This window comes from Triticum aestivum, chromosome 1B, assembly GCF_018294505.1.
Source record: "Triticum aestivum cultivar Chinese Spring chromosome 1B, IWGSC CS RefSeq v2.1, whole genome shotgun sequence".
NCBI classification, from domain to species: Eukaryota; Viridiplantae; Streptophyta; class Magnoliopsida; order Poales; family Poaceae; genus Triticum; species Triticum aestivum.
Genome location: NC_057795.1, coordinates 283,452,698 through 283,467,229, shown reverse-complemented (window position 1 = coordinate 283,467,229; position 14,532 = coordinate 283,452,698).

Below are 14,532 nucleotides of genomic sequence, written 5' to 3'. Positions count from 1 at the left end.
ACGAGGTGATGCAGTGCTGGTTATAGGAGGCAAGAAGAAAGATGCATCAATCGACGACGTCCACCTCCTCGACTCAGGGCGCCGGCCCACTGAATGGCGGCTAAGTAGCAGCGGCTTTCGTGGCCAGGTCGATGTGCTTGTGAACAATGGCGTCCAAAGATTCTAGCCACTGGAAGAAGGCCAATGTCTTTCTGTCCTCGCTGGCCTTGTGGTGGCCTAAGTAGACAATTTCCTTGTAGACGTGGATGTGCAGGTCGACATTTTATTGCATGGCGAGGCGCTGCACGATGAGCATGGCCTCGAGGTGCACATTCTTTGTTGCGACCTCTAGCAGCTGCAGGGCCAGTAGTGCTTCAAAGAGTTCGTCGCCATGGAGGCCGATGAGGGTGGCAGGCAACAAGGAGCCTGGGCACACGGGCTGGAGCAGTACGGCAAGGTCGTCCGCGCGCTTCTTGACAGTGGTGAACTTGCGGATAGAGTCGACCATCATCTGGTACATGCGAGAGGCGAAGCCGGTGTCGACGAGGGCTATGACACCGGCGGCCGCTAGCACCATCTAGAAATGTTGCGCAGTGCGGGGCTGCAGGCTGGTGTCTTGGATGATCCGACACAGCCGACTGCCGCTCGCGTCCATCGACGCCATTGGTGCTTGTGGCTTCTGATCACTTGGTGTTGTTCTTGGATTGGAGTAGGCAGTGTTGCATAGAGACTGGGAGTAGATGGATTGGAGTGGTGGGGCGCCTTTATATGAGAGTCCAAACTTTGTTGCATTCACATCATGTTGGCTCCATTCTATTTCTCCAATTGTACTTACCTCTGCATGCTATACTATTAACAGCAAGTAGAATACTGGGCTCATAGCCTGCTTACATGGCAATTTTGTCTATGTGGAGGAGACAGACATAAAAAAGTATATCTCATGCAACAGTCTGGCTATATGCATGCTCCAAGACAGATGCAATAAATGTGATGAAAGAGATAGAGAGAAGACGAGAGAAAGATGCAATAAATGTGTGGAAAGAGATGGAGTACCAATCTTATAGCCAACCATATAGCTAGATATGGCAGCATCTTATAGTTAGCAGTTGGCTGTATTATTAACTTTTTTATGTCTCTCTCCTCCACATAGGAAAAGTTGGCATGTAAGTGGGCTATAATACCACTATTGTACTTGCTCTGAACTGACCATTGCATGTCGTGCTAGGTACTACGTCCCACGTCTCTCATTGGTTGATTCCTATTCATGTCTAGAAACAAGAAACATGGTCGGGTTTGTTTTGGAATTATTTTTATTTTCGTAAGATGACTATTACTAGCAATCGCCACAATAACCGTAAGATCTGCTTCTGACGGTGGCACCTATTGGACGCAGACAGCGGTAGAAAAGAATTGCCACAAAACTGCCGCACCACGCCCCACCCCTACACAAAGACTACCACGCGAGCATTCGCAACTGCCATGTTTGGGTTGCGCTTGGCTCTTCGCCTCTTAGAGAATACGAACAATGATGTTACTACTTCTACAATATTGAATCAACTGCTGCATCTCCGTCCACCGCATGCGGAAGGGATAGCTTGTTGAAGTGAGCAAAAGCCTATCCTCGTCTACGAGCCACCGCACGCATGGGCGAGGGAGAGGGTGTACTAGTAGTAAAATCAACCTTCTCCTTGTTGTACAAGTTGATGCAACACATCATAGCACTGGCCCCACATGCTTGCCTCTAAACTTTGCTAAAAGACCCGCAGTGTACAACATATTTGCTGCAACCTCTAACATTTACCCCACCACAAATTAAAATATATATTCATGTCTAGACCAGATCAGCGTCCAAACTACAATCACCAGGATGACAGGTAGGGCAAGAAGATTATTTTAAGAAAAAAAATGCTTCGAGGCGGCCTCATAGCATGGAGCCGACTCCAACGATTTTAAGCTTAGAGGAACGGTACACGCTATCCTAGACTATGTCACTATATAACCTCCCCTACACATGAAACTGCCACATGAGCGTTCGGGTTGCGTTTGGCTCTTTGCCTCTTCGGGAAGTCGAACAATGATGGTACTACTACAGTGGAGTACCACTAGTATGCTTCTGGCCATCTAACACCAAATGAACAACTTCATGTCCACCGCATGCGGGAGGGAGAGCGTGTAGCGAAAGCTTCTCCTAGTCCTGTGAGCCACCATCATGGGCGAGGGAGAGGGCATTGTAATCAAACTTCTCCTTGTTGTACGAGTTGACGTGACACATCAAACCAGTGCACCCGATATATTTCAATAATTTGCGTTTACTGATGCATTAATTTCAATGCATGCATGCTTGCCGTGACTTTCCTTTTGATACTTGCATGTGTTGATTTAATGCACCTTGAAGTAGTACGTATGTGATGGTAAAACTTTCTAATGCCCCAACATTAAAGCAAGAGATGGTTGTGCACGAGGAGGGCGAGATCATGCCGACAGAACAGGACTCGACGATGGAGCTCTCTATGGTATCTTTGGACCTCACATTGCTCCACTTCCCCTTGTGCCTCCGCCCCTTGAACCCTCTAGTGTATGAGGTTCAAATACGCCTCGTCCCTTCGGCTGATCGAGCGAGGTGCAGGTTTCTTGATTGATGTGTTGTTCGATTGATTTGTGCAGTACAAGGGAGGGCACCTATCCTGCGCGGACTGCCGAGGTGAGCACCCCAGGAAACAGCGGCAGTGCCAGAAGTGCGAGCCCGGTGGCGGCTTCAACGTGCGGAACACGACGATGGATGTCGTCCTCTCCTCGGTGAGAGAGGAGTGCCCGCATGAAGGCTGTGGGCTCAATGTCACTTACCACAAGCTCGCACGTCACCAGAGCGTGTGTCCGCTCGCGCCCTACAAATGCCCCATGCTCGTCTGGGTTACGAAGGCCCACCACCAGCGCTCCCCCACCACATGAGCACCGTGGATCCGATGCCCGTGCACATGATCTAGTACGGCAAGGTGATCCAGCTGCAGGTGCCAGTGTCGGAGCCGCAGCTCTTGCTGTTTGCGGAGGAGGACGGTCGCATGTTTTTCTTGGTCGGCAGCGTGCTCGACCTCGGCGCGCCTATCGCTGTGTTGGTTGTCTGCATCCGAGTGGGGGCGTCCCACCACCACAATACGCGGCCAAGCTGTGGGCAAACGGCCTACTAGGGGAGCCCAAAGGCAGGACCGACACCGTCAAGGTGGAAATCAAGGTGACAAGCAGCAAGGATCCGGGCGACATCGCCGTGCTGGAGCTGACCTTCTTCACAGTTCCGCCTAAGCTGCTGGCTGGGGCTGGGTTGTCGAGGACGATGTCCCTCCACATTCATATTGACAAGCTCACCTCCTAAATGATTCTACAGTGCCTTTTGTTTATCTTAGTAATATGCTAATATAGGGGTTAGCTCGGTCTACTTTAGCTTAAGAGATGGTGGGTTTTGGTGGTGATGCAATAATTACTTCGACATCAGATCAGCAGTTAAAGTAATTTCCAATAGTCAAACAAATATTTTGTGTCAGTTGGATATAAAGATCCTTCGGGTAAGAAGTATAAGTAGGTTATATGCTTGTTTGTTGATGAAGTGTTGCATACTTCTGCGAGTTGATGCGAAACATCAAAGTAGTTCTACTACTAGTAGTACTCACCCGACTGTGCACCAGGCAGACGAAGCTCGTGTCGTGTTAGTGGCATGTGCGGCCCGGACATTAACAAAAACCTCGCGCCTCCATCTTAGCCTCCGCGTTTTAAACTTCTCAATCTCAAGGCCAAGGAGCAACGGGAACCTATGATAGAGCCAATCGGATGGTTGAGAACACTACAATTCGTAGCTACACATGCGTGTGCGAGAGAGGACGAGTGCTCGCATGCACCTCTTATCTTCGTGTATAATGTACTGAACTCAGAGTACAAGTGTATGTGGGTGGCATCGACCTAGGGATCTAGAGATGGTGCATGTGAGAATTCCCGAGAGACTAGGTGTGTGCATGGGAAAGATGGAGAGAGATTGTATGTGTCAATGTAATCCATGTGAAATAAATACTAGTCTATAGCTCACCACGAGGCTATTCCTGTCGAACGCCACAATAACCATAAGATATGTATCCGATGGTGCTAGTTATTGCATGTACACAGCAGTAGAAAAAGAAGTACCATGGCATATTACAAAACTGCTACACCACGACCGAGAACGCGTGCCCACGTTACGCCATCCGGGAATAGTGCCGAACTTTGAAACTAGAACCATCAATAAATTTTGAGCTTGCGTCTCGTCACATTCGAAATTACTACCATGCTATATTTAATTGTAAACCTGTTCACACCGATCACAACCTAAACAGTTTCCCACTTAGGAGTGTATTAGTACTTTGTTGTAAATACTACTATGCCAAGATGACTGCACATTCCTCCTCAACTCCTCATCCACAAAAACAAACAAGTCATTCATCATCGTTCCCTTGCGTCTGCCATGGCCAGCGTGAGTTCCGGGTCGACAGATTACCACCAGGGAGAGGCGAGCATAGAAGCCGAAGCACGAGAGATGTCCCGCCTCACCGCGAAAGCAGTCAACATGTCCCGTCGCATGGTAGTAGTAGCACATAGGTCCCGTCGCACCGCCGAAGTAGCACGTAGGTTCCGCCGCGCTGTCGATGCAACAGACTAGTCCGGCCGCACCGCGGAAGCAGTAGAGATGTCCCGCCATGCCGCGAATGCAGCAGAGAAATCCTCCCGCGCCGCGGCGGCCTGGGAAAATGTCTCGCGGGCAGGCGAGGACTCTTACAGGCGCATGCATGCGATCGTCCATAGCCAAATGGATCAGATCTCCGGCTGGCCGAGGTTGCAGGAAGACATGAAAGCCTTATTTGAACAGGCTACTAGAGTCATCCGGCAACTAGGGGAGGGCAATACGAAGCTTCGGGCTAAGCGCGACCTGCTGAGGGCAAAGATCGCTGGAAGGACGAAGTAGGTGGAGGAGACTGTCGGTGTCAAAACTGGCGGATCTTGGGTAGGGGGTCCCGAACTGCGCGTCTAAGGCTAATGGTAACAGGAGGTGGGGGACACAATGTTTACCCAGGTTCGGGCCCACTCTATGGAGGTAATACCCTACTTCGTGCTTGATTGATCTTGATGAATATGAGTATTACAAGAGTTGATCTACCACGAGATCATAACCCTAGAAGTCTAGCCTATGAGATTATGATTGTTGTCCTATGGACTAAACCCTCCGGTTTATATAGACACTGGAGGGGGCTAGGGTTACACAAAGTCGGTTACAGAGAATGGAATCTACATATCTGAATCACCAAGCTTGCCTTCCACGCAAAGGAGAGTCCCATCTAGACACGGGACGAAGTCTTCTATCTTGTATCTTCATACTCCAACAATCCGGACCAAGTATATAGTCCGGTTGTCCGAGGACCCCTTAGTCCAGGACTCCCTCAGTAGCCCCTAAACCAGGCTTCAATGACGATGAGTCTGGCGCGTAGATTTTCTTTGGCATTGCAAAGCGGATTCCTTCTCCGAACACTTCAAAGTATACCTCGAACACAAGAATCGTGTCCGGCTCTGCAAAACAAGTTCTACAAACCACCATAGAGAGTATAATATTTATGAGTCCAATCCGCTAACAATTTTGGTAGCATGACATTACGTCATTACCCGACCATTATTTTGAATCGTTTTCTAGCCTGCTACTCCATGTTTCGGGAGGCCGTTTTTATTGGGACGTCTTGTCAAAGCAGAGATCGTGTCCCTTTATTGCGGGATTTTCATCAACACGGACGTGGGTAACCCAGCCGTTCTATTGGCATGATTCCTTGGGAATAAGCATGTTTTAAGGCCACAGAGGGGACGCTTGATATTCATCGCCTTTATAAAGGGGCTAAGGCCTGTCCTTTTTGTTCCACGCTAGTTCTTTCCTCCACCCCCACCTCAAGTTCCAACACCCAAGGGTCAATCTAGTAGCTTTGAGCTTCTAGCCATTTCGGGACCCGGCCTTCAAGGCCGGTGGATGGCCTTTACTTTCACAGAGGAAGGTATCTCGAAGCTCAGGGAGGCAAGATACTTGACTGTGGAAATCTACCACAGGCTCCCTGCTCAAGGGCAGGTTATTCCTACTCCCAGATCCAATGGGAGGGTCATGTTTATCTCTCACTTCCTTTGAGGGCTTGGGTTTGCTCTCCATCCCTTCGTTCGAGGGGTCAAGTTTTATTACGGGCTAGATTTCCACGATCTAGCCCAGGACTCCTCCCTCCACATCTCGGTGTTCATCACCACATGCGAGGCCTTCCTTCGTATTTCCCCACACTTCGGCTTATGGCTTAAGACCTTTAACGTGAAACCGAAGGTAATCGACGGGGAACCAGCGGAGTGCGGAGGCACTTGAATAAGCAAGCTTATCAATTCCTCTTGGCCAAAGGGCTCCTTCGTAGAATCTTCTGAGAGTGGTTTTACATCACAGAACCCCGCGGTAAAAAGCGGGCAGCCACACCTGCGTTTCGGTCTGGCTCTCCGCCACAACTCGCATCATGGATTAACAAGGGGCTGGACTGGGGATCTACTGAGGAAGTGCGGACACTGCAAAGCCGCATTCGGAGCCTCATTGAGAAGGACATCGGTATCAACGATGTAATCCAAGTAATGCTAGTTCATCGGATCCTACCCTATCAGCGATGCCCTCTCCGCATGTGGGAGTTTAATCCGAAAGGTCCACGAACTCTTCAGCACCTCTCTGGCACGATGCTCAGAGAGATGTGGAAATTGTTGTTCGGCGCACGAAAACAGTGGCCGGATACTATAGAAGTCTAACGCCCCGAGTCCGATGCGCCAGGTGTCCGCCAGTTATTCGTCGTTGTTGCCATGTCATTTGCTTGCATGTTGCATTTTATCATGTCATCGTGTGCATTTCATTTTGCATACGTGTTCGTCTCATGCATCCGAGCATTTTCCCCGTTGTCCGTTTCACAATCCGGTGCACCTATGCCCTCCGGCGTTTCCCTTTCGTCTCCTGTTGTGAGCGGGTGTTAAACGTTCTCGGAATGGACCGAGCCTTGCCAAGCGGCCTTGGTATACCACCGGTAGACCGCCTGTCAAGTTTCGTGCCATTTGGAGGTCGTTTGGTACTCGAACGGTTAACCACGTAGCCCGAAACCCCCCTTTCTCTTTGCAGCCCAACACCCTTTCCAAAGTGGCCCTAAACCTATCAAACTCCCCTCCATGCTCTCGGTCGTTCGATCACGATCGCGTGGCCGAAAACCGCTCCTCATTTGGACTCTCCTAGCTCCCTCTACCTATATATTAGTCCCCCTCCCCCGAATTCATGGATGAACCCTAGCCTAATCCTCTACACCGCCACCGGACATGTCCGCGTCGCGCCGGACATGTCCGCTTCACCGCGCCGCCCGCGGCAGAGAATCGCGCGCCGCCACGTGGCCCCGGCGCCCGCGCGTCGCCGCCGACCCGCCAGGCCCGCGCGGGCCCCCCGAAGCCCGTCCGCCGCCGCCTCCGTCGCCCCGCGGCTCGCCCGCGCGCCGCCGCGGATCTCCACGCCGCCGTCCGCCGGGCTTCGCCGCCGCCGGCAGCAAGCCCCGCCGCCGGCCGCCGCCCCGTTCACCGCAGGTCCCGCCGCCTCCGCCGCCGCGCCCGTCCTCCACCTCCTCCTGCCGGTCGCCGGCCCCGCGGCCCCGAGCCCCCGCGCCTCGCCGCCGCCTGCAACTCCGGCCCCCGCGCCTGCAGTCCGGCTGCCGGAGCGCACGACCTCGCCGGCCCGTGCGTCCTCCTCCACCTCCGGCCAGATCCGGCCGCGGGAGGGCCGGATCTCGCCGCTCCAACCCGCCGGCGCCTTTTTTCTCCAATTCCGGCGACCTCCCCGGCGATCCTCGGTTCCCATGCCTCCCAGATCCAGATCTGAAATCCCGAAGGTTGACCCCGAAAATCTGTTGTCCTTGTATTTTGTCATTATCATGCCATGTTCGTTGCATCGTATCTCTGTGCATGTAGCTCTGTTTCATGCGTGTAATATGTCAAATTGTTCATCTCGACGAGTACATCATTTCATTCCATTGCATCATTTTCATTTGAGGTCATCTAGATGCCTGAATCATCGTTGTAAGAGTGCTTCATGATGTTTTCTCCTGTCTGTTATCAGAACGAGCTCTTTTGTCATTTTTGCCATGATTGATGTGTGCATCCTATGAGGTTGATGTCTACATGTGTTTTGAACTATGCCATGTCTTCTTGATAGAGGTGCTTACCATGTATTTTTGTGATCAATGTGGTGACTAGCACAAGCATGCAAACTAGGCATCGTGGTGTTGCTGATTTTAGTCCCTGTTCTGCTGTTATTTTGATGCCATGTAAACATGATGCTACAGAGAGATCCATCCATATTTTGAGATACTTCAGTAAGGGTGTTTTGAACATGTGGTTTTTGTCTATCCATTCATGCCCTTGTTTGCAATTATGGAGTAGTCTAGCATGTCATTTTCATGCTCTACTTTTGCTTCAAAATGTTTCCTGGCAGATTGTTTACATGTTATTCAATTTTGCCAAGGTTGCTATAGTTGATCCTTGCATGCTATGGACTTGTTCTTGCCTTGGTTAGCTTCACAAACATGTCTTCTTGATGATGCTATGCTTATCTTGTCATGCAATGACTTGTGGTGAGTGAATCGAGCTTGTTAAGTAGGATACTTGTTATTGCTGTTTTGCTAGGCTGAATCTGTTATTTCGTGATGCTATATAAACATGTTGTTACTAATCATTCTATGCATAATCTGGAGATGTCCACTAAATATGTTTTGTTCTACATGTCATGCTCTATCCATCCATGCCCCTGATTGCATTTATAGCTTGCCGTAGCTTGTTCATATCTTGCTCCAAAGTTGCTTGATAATGTTGCTGTTAGCCTGTTAACATTAAGTTCAGTTGTTGCCATGTGTTTTCCTAGTGATCCATGCATCCTATGGACTTGCTATTGCCATGCTTAGCTTCACAAATATGCCTTCTTAATGTTGGTTGCCTTGCCATGCCATGTATTGCTCTGTGGTGAGTGGTACAAGCTCATCTACATGCCTTCATAATTATGTTCCTGCCATGTATGAATCTGTATAATAACTTGCTATGTTTACATCGGTGCCATCATATTTTCTTATCCTTTTTGGGTTAGGGTCAGTAAGGGACTTTTGATCTTTGCTTTGAGTAGAATCATGCCATGTCTTGTTTTGCTATTATAAGTTCCTGTAACATGTTGTTTGATAGCTCTAAACATTGCAACCTGATGTTAGTTTCTGCAAAGTCTGAAATTGTTATTACCTGCAATCTTACCATGTGTGTTTGAGCATGTTCTAGTGATTTCTGGAGATACCTCAGTGTTCATGTTTTGTAATGCTTTACCTATACATCATGACCATGCCTTTTGTTTTCATATTGTGGTGTTGTAGCATATAGTTTTGATGCTTGCAATATGCCTAGTTGCTGTTTTGGATAGCTTGTCCTTTAAACTTGTTTCATGTGTGTGTGTTGAACCGTTGCTCCGTTTTGAGTGTGCTCTATATGAAACTTGATTAGAATTGCATGTAGTTTCATATTATCATGTTGCATCCTTGTTTTGAGGTGTTTGCTTGATGTTTGGGTGCATTTCGCATCAATGTCATGTTTAACTTGTTTTGCTCATATCTTCTAGGCCGTAGCTCCGAACTAAATGAACTTTATATGTAACTTGACTAGAATCTCGTGTAGATCATCTTGGTGCATCTTAACTTGCTGTTTAACAACTTTACATAAGGTTTATTCAGATCTGGACCAACTTCGAAATTTTCATACGAGGACTTACCGGAATTGTTATATGTTGTTCCCGGCCTCATTTAAACTTGCCTTAGTGTGTTGCTCTTGTTTGCATCATCTCTTGCCATGAGTAGCTTCATGTAGTCTTGTCATGAATCATGCTTGTTTTGCATCATGCCTTGTTCATGTGTGGTGTGTTTACCATGTTGTGTGCTTCTTTTCGTTGCGATCGTGAGGATTCGTTCGTCTACGATTGGTTCGGCTTCATCCGTTCGTCTTCTTCATGGACTCGTTCTTCTTCCTTGCGGGATTTCAGGCAAGATGACCGCTACCCTGGATCTCACTACTATCATTGCTATGCTAGTTGCTTCGTTCTATCGCTTTGCTGCGTTACCTATCACCTGTTCTTCAAGCCATCCCAAATTGCCATGAACCTCTAACCTTTGACACTTTTCCGATGCAAACCATTGCTTGGCTATGATACCGCTTTGCTCAGACCTCTTATAGCGTTGCTAGTTGCAGGTGAAGTTGAAGATTGCTCCATGGTGGACAGGATTTTGGTTGGGATATCACAATATCTCTTATATTATTAATGCATCTATATATTTGGTAAAGGGTGGAAGACTCGGCCTTTTGCCTAGTGTTTTGTTCCACTCTTGCCGCCCTAGTTTCCGTCGTACCGGTGTTGTGTTCCCAGATTTTGCGTTCCTTACGCGGTCGGGTGATTTATGGGACCCCCTTGATAGTTCGCTTTGAATAAAACTCCTCCAGCAAGGCCCAACCTTGGTTTTACCATTTGCCTCACCACCACCTATCCCTTTCCCTTGGGTCGGCCAACCCGACGGTCATCTTAATTTTAGCCCCCCGGGCCAATGCTTGTCTAAGTTTTGGTCCAAACCGGGCGATGTCCGGCGCCCCCTGGGCAATCAGGGTCTATGCCAACCCGATGTCTTGCTCATCCGGTGTGCCTTGAGAACGAGATATGTGCAGCTCCTATCAGGATTTGTCAGCACAGCGGGAGGCTTTGCTGGTCTTGTTTTACCATTGTCGAAATGTCTTGTAAACCGGGATTCCGAGTCTGATCGGGTCTTCCTGGGAGAAGGTATATCCTTCGTTGATCGCGAGAGCTTGTCATGGGCTAAGTTGGGACACCCCTGCAGGGTATAATCTTTTGAAAGCCGTGCCTACGGTTATAGGCAGATGGGAATTTCTTAATGTCCGGTTGTAGATAACTTGACACCAGATCCGAATTAAAACACATCAACCGCGTGTGTAGCCGTGATGGTCTCTTCTCGGTGGAGTCCGGGAAGTGAACACGGTTTCTGGGTTATGTTTGACATAAGTAGGAGTTCAGGATCACTTCTTGATCATTACTAGTTGACGACCGTTCCGCTTGCTCTCTTCTCGCTCTTATTTGCGTATGTTAGCCACCATATCCGCTTAGTCGCTGCTGCAGCCTCACCACTTTACCCATTATGTGAGAGCGATGTTACTTGTTTTGGAGTTCTTCTTCTGCTTCTTCTTCGATCAGGGGATAGGTTCCAGGTCGGTAGTCTGGGCTAGCAGGGTGGATGTCGTTTGAGTTTCTGTTTGTGATTCATCCGTAGTCGAATGATGCCCTTATGTATTGTGATGTTGTATTCATGTGGCATTGTATGCCTTATGTATGTATCCCCATCTATTATGTAATGTTGATGTAATGATATCCACCTTGCAAAAGCATTTCAATATGCGGGTCTATCCTTGGTGGGACCTTTGAGTTCCTTTTGGATAGGGTCGCATATTGGGTGTGACAAGTTGGTATCAGAGCTTCGACCGACCTTAGGAGCCCCCTTGATTGATCGTGTAGTTTGTCCGTTGTTGAGTCTAGAAGAAATTTTTTTTTCGGAGTCTAGTTTTATCGGAGAGTAGGAATTCTTTTTACTCCTCAGCCCCTTCGTCGCTCTGGAAAGGAATCTTGACGTAGGTGTTTTGGATTAATTCTCTTCCCCTTCAAATTTTTCATTAGGTTCACGCAGTTGGTTTTCCGATCATTGGTTCTCAGCTCTTTTCGTCCGGTGCATTTCTCGTCAAGTCGACTTGAGCCTCTTCATCTTTGATTTCAATCCTCAGTTGTCTTATTTTCCCACCTGCCCACCCTTTTTCATCTCGGAACCGGAGTCCGTAATCGAGTATCCATTCTACTCGTGCGAAGCCTTTGCTTTCTTTCCTCAATGATTTCAACCGGTGTTTTCTCTTCAAGATATTCTTCGATTTCCCCTTCCAAGATGATCTTTCTTTCCCCGCCCTCCCACCCTTTTTCTTCCCGGAGTTTGAGTCTCTTTCGAGCATCAATTTCATTCGTGTGGAGCCTCTTCAGTCTTTCGTCAATTATTTCAACCGGCGAATTCTCGTTTCGTTCGTCATCCTTCATCTCTTTTCCTTTCCGGTGGATTCAATTCAAGTTTCTCGGGTTGATCATATTCTTTTCCTCGAAGTGTTCTCCTTGCTCGTTTGCCTCTCGCCATTTTATCCTTCCGGAGTGCTCAAGACATCTCAGGAGATTCGTCTGTATTCGAATTAATTCGAGGTTATCACCTCATTCAAATATTTCAATTGTTCTGGTGCTTCATCTATCTGTTCACAATCCTTTTCAACGGTGTTATATCTTCAGTGGGCCCTAACCCACATGTCTTTTCCCAGGATCTTACCTGACTCTTCTAATTATTCCGGAGCCATTCCTAATTCTTTTCGTAGTGTGACGTAAGAATGGATTTCATTAGTCAAATGTCTTTCAAGATCGATTTCAAATCATTTCATTGTTGGCTCAACCTCTCTGCTTTTCATTCTACCGGAGTATCTCAGTAATTTGGTGGGGTTTCTCGTCGTCTTTCTCAGCTTGGAAGATCGAAGAAGAGTTTTCCTCTAAGTCTTGCCCATTCTCTCGAAGATTCGTGGTTCTAGCTTCCTGTTACCATCTCGAATTATTCCATTTCTCAGATATTCTTTCTTAACCCTCCGGAGTATGTCGGAAGTTGATTTCTGTTTCTTTTCACCGGAGGCCATCATTTCAGCTACCATTATCCAATTATCCCGGTGCTTCGTTCAAGTGTTCTTTAATCAGCTCGTTATCTCTTCATTCTGTTGCATCTAAATCCCCTTGAGCATATTGGTTCTTCTAATTCTTCCCGGTGATTCATTCTCTTTCATTAGTCATTTTTGAATTCTTACGGTGGTTCGTTCAAGATTATTTTCTTTGATTATCATTTTTATTCATTTGTTCTTTTCAATCCTACCGGTGGTTCATGAAGACCTTCTCGAGTTTTGTGCTATCCCTTCTTAATCCTTTTCAAGAAGAATAAGTAATATGCAAATCCATTGCTTGTCATCAATTCAATTTGATGAAGCATAAGCATATAATAAATCTTATTCTTATTTCCTCAAAGTGAGTAATCCCTTCCTTCGGAGTTTGTCTTGAAGTATAAATTCTTGTTCCAAGTGTTTTCCTCTTTTCTATTCCGGAGTTCAAATTTCCTCGGCAATTTCGTCGGAACCTCCATCTAAATCATCTCAAGGCTCATCTTATTCTTTCATCCTTCATTTTATGTCATCATCCTTTGTCAACGGAGTTCTTCATGGTGGTTCTTCATGATTTAATTCATTCCTCAAGAGTTCATCAAGACTCTTGTTGGTGGAGTTCAAGTATCTTTTTCTTCTCATCTCGAAGTGCAATTAAGTCTCCGTATTCTTTTGAAGTGGAGTTTTGCATCTCTTCGTTCTTCCAAGTTATCCAATCATTTCCGTTTGTGGTTGGTTATCACCTCATAATTTTGAATTGTTACCCATAAGTCCACGACAAGCTTATTCTTTCGTTGTTAAATTTTCTCAACAACTCCATTCAATCCTTCTAAATTCTTTTCATTCAATTCTCTTTCAATTCTTTCCGTAGGTTTTGTGTCATGTCTTCATCAAGTATCATTCCATCTTGTGAAGTTCATGTTCTATTCCTTCCATTTTCAGCCGGAGTGCTGCCTTAATCCTTTCAGTCTTATTACTTTTTCTATCTTGTTCTAACCGGAGTGGTTTCTCACTCTATCTGATTCCGTGAGTTTTGGATTCTCGTCATCCTCGTCGTTCCTCTCTTCTTCTCGAGTGCTCTCAATTCTTATCTTCTTCTCTTGAGTTCCTTGTTTCACCTCATCCCTTTTCCCTTACATCTCGGTCCTAAGATCTCGGGACGAGATCTCTTGTTAGTGGAGGAGTGTTGTAATGCCCCAAGTCCGATGCTCCAGGTGTCCGCCAGTTATTCGTCATTGTTGCCATGTCATTTGCTTGCATGTTGCATTTTATCATGTCATCATGTGCATTTCATTTTGCATAGGTGTTCATCTCATGCATCCGAGCATTTTCCCCGTTGTCCGTTTCGCAATCCGGCACACCTATGCCCTTCGGTGTTTCCCTTTTGTCTCTCGTTGTGAGCCGGTGTTAAACGTTCTCGGAATGGACCGAGTCTTGCCAAGCGGCCTTGGTATACCACCGGTAGACCGCCTGTCAAGTTTCGTGCCATTTGGAGGTCGTTTGGTACTCCAACGGTTAACCGCGTAGCCTAAAACCCCCCCTTTCTCTTTGCAGCCCAACACCCTTTCCAAAGTGACCCTAAACCCATCTAACTCCCCTCCATGCTCTCGGTCGTTCGATCACGATCGCGTGGCCGAAAACCGCTCCTCATTTGGACTCTCCTAGCTCCCTCTACCTATATATTAGTCCCCCTCCCCC